The sequence below is a fragment of the Sarcophilus harrisii genome, chromosome 2 (assembly GCF_902635505.1).
Source record: "Sarcophilus harrisii chromosome 2, mSarHar1.11, whole genome shotgun sequence".
Classification (NCBI taxonomy): Eukaryota; Metazoa; Chordata; class Mammalia; order Dasyuromorphia; family Dasyuridae; genus Sarcophilus; species Sarcophilus harrisii.
In genome coordinates this window covers 233658525-233670069 of record NC_045427.1, presented here as the reverse complement: position 1 = coordinate 233670069, position 11545 = coordinate 233658525, and positions in this window count along the sequence as shown.

Below are 11545 nucleotides of genomic sequence, written 5' to 3'. Positions count from 1 at the left end.
TAATCCTTTCTATTTTATTTATTTTAAAACATTCTGAGAAAGAATTCATAGACTTTACCAGACTGTCACGACACACAATAATTTAAGAATTTCTTTTCTGAAGGTTCTGTAATCTCAGTGATTTGAGAGTTGCCTCCAATAATACAGGCAAGAATTCCCAAACTATGCAACTCCTTGCTTTCCCAAGAGTTTAGCACAAGGGGTCCATCCAATGTACTAGAAGCCTTCCTTGCTTTTCTTCCAGTATGTTAAGCATATTAGTGAAACAGTCTGTTTGTTTACCTGTCATTCTGCATTATTACCACATGACCAGTTCATCATCTTTTCCTGTCATACAATTTCTTAATGCCATCTTTACTTTCTTTGAAGTTTCTTTGTTATATGCTACAGCCTGCTCACAACTAACATATGACTTCCATGATACTAATCTTTAGTCTTTTGGAGGTAGTAGTTCCACAACCTGATGCCAATATTCTAGTTGGTTTCCCGAAAACAGCAAATGTTAAACTGAATGGGGAGAGTGTAAAAGGAGATTCAATAACCCCATCTCAATAATTACAGAGACCCAGATTTCTCAACTTAACCATGTAGAGAGCTATGAATTAGGTGTGAATATGGCTTACATATTTCTAGTGAATTAATTAGTCCAAGAAATAAGATAAGGTCTGAACAATCATTCAAAGGAAGAATGAAATACTTTTGAGCTACTAGATGAAAGCAAATGAATTTCATAGAAATGTATTGTGGTGGTAGAGGAATGTCAGTCACTTCCTGTATGGCTTGGAATTAAAACAGCAAGTCAGTTTGGAATCCGAGAATTCCAGAACCAAGCCAGACTAGAAGTAAAGCATTTCCATCTAGTTCCTTGAAAGGGAATTATTTGGGAGTAAGGGAATAGTTTCTGTTTCCTTTCCTTCTCTACCTTGATCAGAGGATGACTTCATAAACCTTGAAAAGTTAGACTTTTTATGGGTGTCACATTTTATGGAACAAAAAGAAATAAATAATTTTTTATTAAAGCTTTTTAGTTACAAAACATATGCATGAGTAATTTTTCCAACATTGATCCTTGCAAAACCTTTTGTTCCAAATTTTGCCTCCTTCCCCTTCCCCCCTCCCCTAGCTGGCAGGTAGTCCAATACATGTTGAATATGTTAAAATACATGTTAAATCAAATATATGTATACATATTTATACACTTACCTTGCTGCATAAGAAAAATCAGATCAAGAAGGAAGAAAAAGAAAAACTGAGAAAGAAAACATAATGCAAGCAAATAACAAGAGAGAGAGTGAGAATGCTCTGTTGTGTTCCACACTCTATTCCCACAGTTCTCTCTCTGGGTGTAGATGGCTCTCTTCATCACTGAACAAGTGGAACTGGTTTGAATCATCTCTTTGTTGAAGAGAGCCCCGTCCATCAGAACTGATCATTGTATAGTCTTCTTGTTGCCATGTACAATGATCTCCTGGTTCTGCTCATTTCATTTAGCATCAGTTCATGTAAGTCTCTCTAAGCCTCTCTGAAATCATCAAGGCTGGTCGTTTCTCACAGAACAATAGTATTCCATAACATTCATACACCATAATTTATTCAGTTATTCTCCAACTAATGGGCATCCACTCAGTTTCCAGTTTCTAGATATCACAAAAAGGGCTGCCACAAACATTTTTGCAATGTGGGTCCCTTTCCCTCCTTTAAGATCTCTTTGGGATACAAGCCCAGTAGAAACACTGCTGGGTCAAAGAGTATGCACATTTTGATAGCTCTTTGGGCATAGCTCCAAATTACTTTCCAGAATGGCTGGATCCATTCACAACTCCACCAGCAATGTATCAGTGTTCCAGGTTTCCCGCATCCCCTCCAACATTGGTCATTATCGTTTCCTGTCATCTTAGCCAATCTGACAGGTGTGTAGTGGTATCTAAAAGTTGTCTTAATTTGCATTTCTCTGATCAATAGTGATTTGGAGCACTTTTTCATGTGACTACAAATAGTTTCAATTTTTTCATCTGAAAATTGTCTGTTCATATCCTTTGACCATTTATCAATTAGAGAATGTCTTGAACTATTATAAATGTGAGCCAGTTCTCTATATAGTTTTAGAAATGAGGCCTTTATCAGATCCTTTGGATGTAAAAATGTAAAAAGAAATATGTTTAAAAGTCAAAAGACTGAAAAAATAGAGTAAAATTTATAGAGGAAAATGTAACATCTCACAAATCTGGAAAACAGATCAAGGAGAAATCATATAAAAATCATGATCTACCAGGATATACACAGGAACTATATGAATTCAATTATAAAATGTGAGATATATATATATATATATATATATATATATATATATATATATATATAAAGACAGACCTAAATAATGGGAGAAATACTAATTGTTCTGGGATAGGCCCACTCAATATCATAAAAATAACAATCTAGCAAGGTACCAATGAGTATGAACAATGAATTCTGTGAAATATCCACATTATTCAAATTCCTATTTAAAGTTATAATTACATATGTAAAATATATTAATTTGTTCCAGTTCCATGGAAATATGAATCAAAAAATGTATAAATAAGTTTTTAAGCTGTTATTATGATAGCAATGGATAAGAAAATTGTAGCACAATAGATAGAACACTGGGCTTGAAATCAGAAAGACTCATCTTCCAGAGATCATATTTAGTCTCAGACACTAACTATGTGACTCTCATCCCCCTTCCCCTCCAGGCCCCAGGAAAGTGTCTTAAACCTGTTTGCCTCAGTTCCTCATGTGTAAAATAAACTGGAGAAGTTAATGGCAAACCACCCCTGCATCTTTGCCAAGAGAACCCCAAAAAGAGGGGTTATGAAGAGTTAGACATGTCTGAAATGACTGAACAATTTCTGATTCAAGTTTATTAAAAAGTAATTGAGTAGTTAGAAAAAGCAAAATTTTTTCAATGAAAAATTTACTGAATGTTGTATCTAAAGATAAGTGTACACTGATAACATAATTGTTATTTAAAATATTTAATTAGCATAGATTGAATAGTCATTTTTTTAATCGTTTGACATATACTGGTAGGTACAGAGAGCTTTATCCATATCAATAAATTAGAATGCTCACAATCTAACACAATGAACCAAGTATATTTAGATGATCCAGGGCATTATCTAAAATCAGTGATGCTTTAAGCACAATATTGTTGTCCTAACAATATTTTTAAATAATTAGGCTAAAATAACCTGAATACCAGTCTTTGACATCAACTTTAATCATTTATACTTTCTTATGAGTTGAAAAGACTGGTAGTTATAGCCCCCTTAAACTATAAGGATTTCAAGGAAAATATATAACTATTGGTTCTATTATCTCTTAGTACAAGCATAGATGATTTTTAGTTGCTTTAAATCCAGGTTGAGATTTTTTTGAATAATAATAGCTTTTTATTTTTCAAAATACATGCAAAGATAGTTTTCAACATTCACTCTTGCAAAGCCTTGTTCCAAGTTTTTCTCTCTCCCTGGACAGCAAGTAAACCGATATAGATTAAACATGTGCAATTATTTTGAATATATTTTTACCTTTATCATGCTGTGCAAGAAAAATCTAATCAAAAGGAAAAGAAAAATGAGAAAGAAAAAAACAAGCAAAAACAAAAAAGTGGAAATACTATACTGTGATCCACATTCAGTCTCTATCGTCCTCCCTCTGGATACAGATGGCTCTTTCCATCATAAGAGATTTTTCTTTCTGAGAAATGTAAGATGTAGAAACCATCTATTAGAGAATTTCATCCACGTTAAAAATGTATTGGCTGGTACATCCACCTTCTTCAATTTTTTTCTAGAAAATATCAGGATATTTAGTTGCCGTCTTCTCATCTACACTGACCATTTCTCTGGCAATTTTAATAGTATGTAATTAACTCAAATTTTACAAAGATAATCAGTTCTTGGAGCAAAAGATTCTTCACTATACACTTTATTTACATTTTCTTTCATTGCCTTAAACATATTTACAGCTTTTGTCTAAATAGATGTTCTATCAAAAGGAATATGTTTTTGATGTAATCTTCATGCAGCTAAAAGATGCTCTGTTTTTTACATGATAATACGTATATTCTTTATAGTTACTTGCAAACCACAAAAAGTTGCTGCAGTTTTGCCTTTTTTGTTTATTTCATTTGTAGATTTTACAATATCTTTGTACTATAGTTAAATTATATCAACTTTTGTTCTATTGTAAAATAACAAGCCTCTTCTTTTTTGTGTTGGCAATGTTTCCCCTTGAAGTATTTTTCCTTTTGTCCATTTTGCTAAAGAATATTTTAAAAAGTGCTACTACCATTGTTGGTAATATGGTTTGCAGCAGCATATCACATTCACAGGAGATGATAGGAATGTTAGTCTGATGACTTAATGGCATGTTAAAAGTCTCGATTGCTTGACATATGTAACATTAATTGAATTTTGGCTCACATTGAATTTGACCTGGTATCACTTAGCAATTCACACTAATCAAGTTTCACATTATCCAAATTCACATTAATTGTAACATAGCCCTGTACTATGAAATTAATTTATTTATTCAGTGCCATACCAATCAAACTACCAAAGAATTGTATTATAGAACTCGGAAAAAAATAGCTTAATTTGGAGAGATAAAAATGTCAAGAATGTCAAGGGAACTTGGAAAAAATGGGAAAAAGGAGACTTAGGTGTGCCAGATTTCAAACTGTACTTCAAAGTAATAATCATCTGTTATGGGCCAGAACTCTAAACTTGAAACAAAGGATTCTTACAAGGTACTAAGTCAGTGAAATTGATAGATATAATAGTTATCTAATTTAGCATAGTTCAGTATGATTTATTTAATCCTACAAGGAGATGTTATGGGCCAGAACTTGAAACAAGGTACTAAGTAGAATTGAGGAGACAATGGTTAAATCTAGTTGATTTAATTTAATTTAATTAATTGATTTAATCCTACAACAAATAATGGTTTCCTAGTAATATAATGATTGGTTTGTACTCAGTGTGGAACATATATAAGCTAGAAGCTCTCAGGGCCAGAGTAGACAAGCGCACTAGAAGCTTTCCGAGGCTGAGACAGATTCATTCCATCATCCATCTTTGTAGTGGCTGGAGGCTGAAGCACAAACCTTTGGAGTTGGAGAGATTCAGAAGCCAGAGAAGGCAGGCGGGGAGCTCAGGTTCTCAGAACCAAGGTAACACCTGGCTGCATTTGTGGTGATTACAGAACGGAAACAAAAGCTGCTCCCAGAGACCCCAAAAAACCCCCAACAAGAGAACATTACATTTTGGAGAGAATATTACAATCATCAAAATAATTTGCTACTGGACAAGAGATAGATTCATCAGTGAAACCGATTAGGTATACAATACATGGAAGCAAAAGAGCATAGTACTCTTGTATATGATCTTGAACAATTGGGGCAAGAACTCACTTCTAAAAAAACTTTTTAAAGCTTTTTATTTTCAAAACATATGGATAATTTGACAACACTGACCCTTGCGTAACCTTGTGTTTCAGATTTTCTCCTCCTTCTCCCCCTCCCCCTCTCCTAGATGGCAAGCAATCCAATATATGTTAAAATATATCTTAAATCCAATATTCAAAAACATATTTATACAATTCTCTTGCTGCACTAGAGAAATCGGATAAAAAAAAAGAAAGTAAATGAGAAAGAAAACAAAATGCAAGCAAACAACAAAAAGAGTGAGAATGTTATGTTGTGATCCATATTCAGTTCCCACAGTCCTCTCTCTGAGTGTAGACAGCTCTCTTCATCACAAGATCATTGGAACTGGTCTCAGCCATCTCATTGTTGGAAAGAGTCACATTTATCAGAATTGATTATTATATAATATTGATGTTGTTGTGTACAATGATCTCCTGGTTCTGCTCATTTCACTTAGCATCAGTTCATGTAAATGTCTCCAGGCCTCTCTAAAATTATCCTTCTGATCATTTCTTTTAGAACAATAATATTCCATAACATTCATATACTATAACTTATTCAGCCATTCTCCAACTGATGGGCATCCACTCAGTTTTCAGTTTCTTGCCACTACAAAGAGGGCTGCCACAAACATCTTGCATATATAGGTTCCTTTCCACCCTTTAAGATCTTTTTGGGATATAAGCCCAGTAGTAACACTGCTGGATCAAAGGGTATGCACCATTTGATAACTTTTTTGAACATAGTTCCAAATTGCTCTCCAGAATGGCTGGATCTGTTCACAGTTTCACCAACAATGTGTGTCAGTGTCCCAGTTTTCCCACATCTCCTCCAACGTTTCATCATTATCTTTTCCTGTTATCTTAGCTATCTGAGAGAAGTGTAGTGGTATCCCTGGAGGTTTTGATTTGCATTTCTTTAATCAATAAGGATTTAGAGCACTTTTTCAAATGATTAGAAATAGTTTTAATTTCTTCATCTGAAAATTGTCTGTTCATATCCTTCAACTGTTTATCAATTGGAGAATGGCTTGAATTCTTATACACTTGAGTCAAATTTCTATGTATTTTAGAAATGAGGCCTTTATCAGAACCTTTAAATGTAGAACTGATTTCCCAATTCCTTGCTTCCCTTCTGATCTTGTCTGCATTAGTTTTATTTGTACAATAAGTTTTTAACTTAATATAATTAAAATTATCTATCTGGTGTTCAATTTTGAGTTCCTATTCTTTTTGGGTCACAAATTCCTCCCTTCTCCATATATCTGAGAGGTAAACTATCCTATATTCTTCTAATTTGCTTATAATGTCACTCTTTATGTCTAAATCATGAACCCATTTAGATCTTATCTTGGTATGTGGTGTTAAGTATGGGCCAAGCCTTAATTTTTTCCATACTAGAAGAACTCATTTTGCAACAAGAAATTTTGGGGAAAATGGAAAGCAGTCTGGAAGCATAAGTATAGATATGATCAATCTTAACTTATATTGAGATAAGCTCCAAATGAGTATAGGACTTAGATATAACAAATTAAAGGGGCAAGGAAGAAATTACCTGTCAGATCTAGGGATAGGACAAGAGTTCATGACCAAATAAGAGACAGAGGGTCACAGAAGATAAAATAGATAATTTTCATTCATGAAGTTTAAAAGGTTTCAAAGAAATAAAATGAATGCAACTAAAATTAGAGAGGAAGGTGGCAAATGGGGGAAGAATTTTTGTAACAAGTTTCTTTTTAAAATGTTTCATTTCCAGGATATATAAGATTCAAATTTAAAAGAATACAAGATTCTTTGAATGATAAATGGTTAAAGGATATGAACCCTTTTCAGAGGAAAAAATCTAAGCTATCAACAATCATATGAAAAATGTTCTAAATCACCAATTATATGTCCCACCATCTATTTTATATGGCCTGCAAATTAAGAACGGTTTTTGCATCTTTAAAGTAAAATATATGGGAGAATAGTTTGCTAATTGTTAATTTAGAATCCTTTGGAATTGTGGTTGGTCATTATGCTGCAAAGTTCATCAGCATTCATAAGTTTTTCAGAGTAGTTCTCTTTACAATATTGTTATTGTTGCATAAATTATATTCCTGATTCTTTTTATTTTAATCTGTGTCGATTCATACAAATCTTCTCAAGTTTCTTTGATACCAACTCCTTCATGATTTCTGCACAATAGCATTTCATTAAATTCATATAGCATAACTTGTTCAACCATTTCCTGATATGTTCTCCTCAACTTCCAATTCTTTGTATACAGGAATGAGTTTTTTTTTTCAATAATAGCTTTTTATTTTCAAAATACATGCAAAGATAATTTTCAACATTTACCTTTGCAGAACTTTGTATGTAGAGGGCTGGAACCCTGGAGAAGTATACTTGGAACAAGGATACTTACAAGGTGTTAACTCAGTGTGACTGATGAGATAATGGTTCTCTAGTTCATTTATATACTTAGTACTTAGTATGGTGATGCAATGGTTCTATATCTCACACATATTCAACATGCTGTAACGATCTAATTGTACTAAGGTATATAAAGGCTGAGAAAGACTAGAAATGACACATTCCATTTTTGACCATTCTCCTGGGGGCTCTCCTGCCTTCATCACTTCTCCACCTAAAGACCAAGGCCCATCTGAAGGACCTCCAGAAAGCTGGCCCAAACATTACACAAGGCAATTCCAATAGACTTAAGACAAAAAATGCCGTCCACTTCCAGAGAGAGAACTATGAAGATTGAAAATGGTTCAAAGTATAGTGCATAGTGTTTTCATCTTTTTGTGTTTGTTTTTTGTTACAATTTTTTTTTCTCTTTTGGTCTGACTTTGTCCCCAGTTTAAATATCCTATTACAATTACATCAACTGTAGAACTATAACATCACTGTGCTAGGTATTAAGTATATGTAAACTAGATAACCACTGTATCATCAATTCCACTGAGTTAACACCTTGTTTCAAATATACTTCTCCAAAGTTCCGTCCTCTACATTTTGTTCCAAATTTCTCTCTCTTCCTTTCCACCCAACGCCCCTAGACAACAAATAATCCAATGATGGTTAAATATATGCAGTTTATTCTAAATATATTTCCATTTATCATGCTGCACAAAAAAATCAGATCAAAAAGGAAAAAAATGAGAAAGAGGGGAAAAAAAAGCAAGCAAATAAGAACAAAAAGGTAAAAATACTAGGTTGTGATCCACATTCCATTCCCATAGTCTTCTTTCTGGATACAGATTGTCTATCACAAGTCTATTGGAATTGGCCTCAATCACCTCATTGTTGAAAAGAGTCTAGTACATCACAGTTGATCATCACATAATCTTCTTGTTGCCATATACAATCATCTCCTGGTTCTGTTCATTTCACTTAGTATCAGTTCATGCAAATTTCTCCAGGTCTTTCTGAAATCATCCTGCTGATTGTTTCTTATAGAATAATGATATTCCATTGCATTCAAATACCATAACTTATTCAGCAATTTCCTAACTGATGGGCATCTATTCAGTTTCCAGAGGAATGGGTTTTTTTAAAACAAATTTCAATCCATATAGATAAAAGATGTTCCATTACTGTCCCTGTATCACATCTATGACTTAGAATCATTTGCAAATCACAAAAAGCTGATGCAACTTTTCCTTTTCCTTTTCTTTTATCTGTGTTTTAAAAAATATATATCCTGTACCATAGACTCAGGCATCCAAGAATCTCATCCTATACTGAAATTATAAATGTCCATGTTCTAGACCTAATTTCTGTCAGACTGTTTTCCACTTCTCCCAATAGTTTTTGTTGAATAATGAGTTCTTGTCCTAATTTCTGGGATTTGGGACTTATTAAACACTAGACTTTTACATTTCACATTAAAAAAAATGTAAAAAGCTATTCTTATTTAATGGATTGGACAAAAAAATTGGAAGGCTGGATTTTACCTGCAAGCTGTAGTTTGCTGACCCATGCTCTAGTTGAAACAAGTTACCTACTTCCTGCTTTGAGAGGTAATGGACTCAGAGTACAATTTAAGGCATTTTAAAAATATAGCCCATATGGAAATTTGTTTTGACTGTCTATACATGTTTGTCATAGAGGTTTGTTTTTCTTGATTTCTCTAATATGTGTGTATGGGGGGGGAGAGAGAGAGAGAGAGAGAGAGAGAGAGAGAGAGAGAAGGAGGGGGAGGAGGAGAAGAAGAAGAAGAAGAAGAAGAAGAAGAAGAAGAAGAAGAAGAAGAAGAAGAAGAAGAGGAGGAAGAGGAGGAAGAGGAGGAAGAGGAGGAAGAGGAGGAAGAGGAGGAAGAAGAAGAAGAAGAAGAAGAGGAAGAGGAAGAGGAAGAGGAAGAGGAAGAGGAAGAGGAGGAAGAGGAAGAGGAAGAAGAAGAAGAAGAAGAAGAAAAAGAAGAAGAAAAGAAGAAGAAGAAAAGAAGAAAAGAAGAAGAAGAAGAAAAGAGAGAGAGAGATTGGGGGAAGAGAGAAATGGGGAGGGAAGGAGGAAGGGAGAGAAGGAGAAGAAGAGGGAGAGACAAAGACAGAGATAGAGATAGAATGCAAATCTGAAAATAAGATAAAAAATTTTAAATAAGAAATAAAAATCAATAGACTATCTGAAAGTTATTACCAATAAAAGAGCCTGGATATTATATTTTAAGAAATAATACAAGAAAACTGACTAGCACTCTTAAAAACCAGAAGACAAAATAAAAATAGGAAGAAGCCATTGGTCATCTGCTGAAAAAACTTTTGCCAAATCAGTCAATCAGTCAGTCAACTAGCATTTATTAACAATCTATTATGTGCCAGGCATTGTGCAAAGCACAGGGCAAAAGATGGAGTTACAGTTTAATGAATAAGAACACGCAAACAAATATGAACAAAATCAACATACAAAATAAATTGGAGATAACTAACAAGGGAAAGGTGCTAGTATTAAAAGGAATAAAGTATAATTCTTGTATGAAGTAGAACTTTAGCTGAGACTTGAAGTAAGCCAATCTAAGAGTTAAAGAGAGTTCTAAGCCTCCAGGAGAGTCAGTGAAAGATCTCTTTGACAGCTTAAGTGGAGTTTCAAGTGGAGTGGGAAGAGATTTGAGGCAGGGAGACCATCTTACAGACCAACAAACAGAACAATCATCTATTACACTACTCTTTTCTTTACAATCTTTATATGGTAAGGACTTAAAGTCCTTCAAAATTCTCATTGCCTTTATCTGGACACATTGCAGTTGATCAACGTTCTTCCAAAACTATAGCACTCAGAATTGAACAGAATGCTTTAGGTGTGGTCCTTGTTAATCTAATTTCATTTGAAGCTTTTAGTCTCCTGGTAGTATTCCTATAGGACTGTGACACTTTTTTGTGTTCATCCTCTGCTACTTATGCTTGCTTGTGTCTTTTCTTAATATAACCTGTGAAATGCTGATAGGAAAATTCTCTTAATCATCAGGTCAGCATCTATTCTGTAATTTATAGTCAGAGTGGCCTGGGATTTTGAGAGAGTCAAATAGCTATTAAACATCAGGGGCAGAACTTGAACCTATGTCTTCCTGCCTCTGAGACAATCTCTCTATCCATTTTATCATATTGCCTCTGTTGTATATATCTTTAAAAATCTAAATTGATCAATGAGTTGTCTTTTCATCAATATAAAATTCTTTAGATGATTTTTATTTTTTACTCCTCATTGGAATTGTTTCCCTTTCTATCTTAAGAATTTCATTATACACACACACAAGAATTTCATTCTTGAGAGTTTTCCATTCCTCTTGAGTTAACTTCCCCTATAGAATATTGGGATTCTGCCTATCTTTTCACTGAACCCTTTGAAACCTGTTTTCTCAAAATTGAGGATGTATATCAAAATATGCCTGATTTCCCTTTCCATTATCACAAACTCCAAAAGGTAGTGATCACTTCTCTACTATCATTCCTATATAGCAGGAATGGATACTCTTATAATTTGTACTGATTTCCTAGCTTATTCATTGTTTTAAATTAGGCTAAAGGGTAATTTAGATCACTCAAATGTTGGTGATTGTAATATTCTCTTTTGGGTTTTCTGGGGGTCTCTG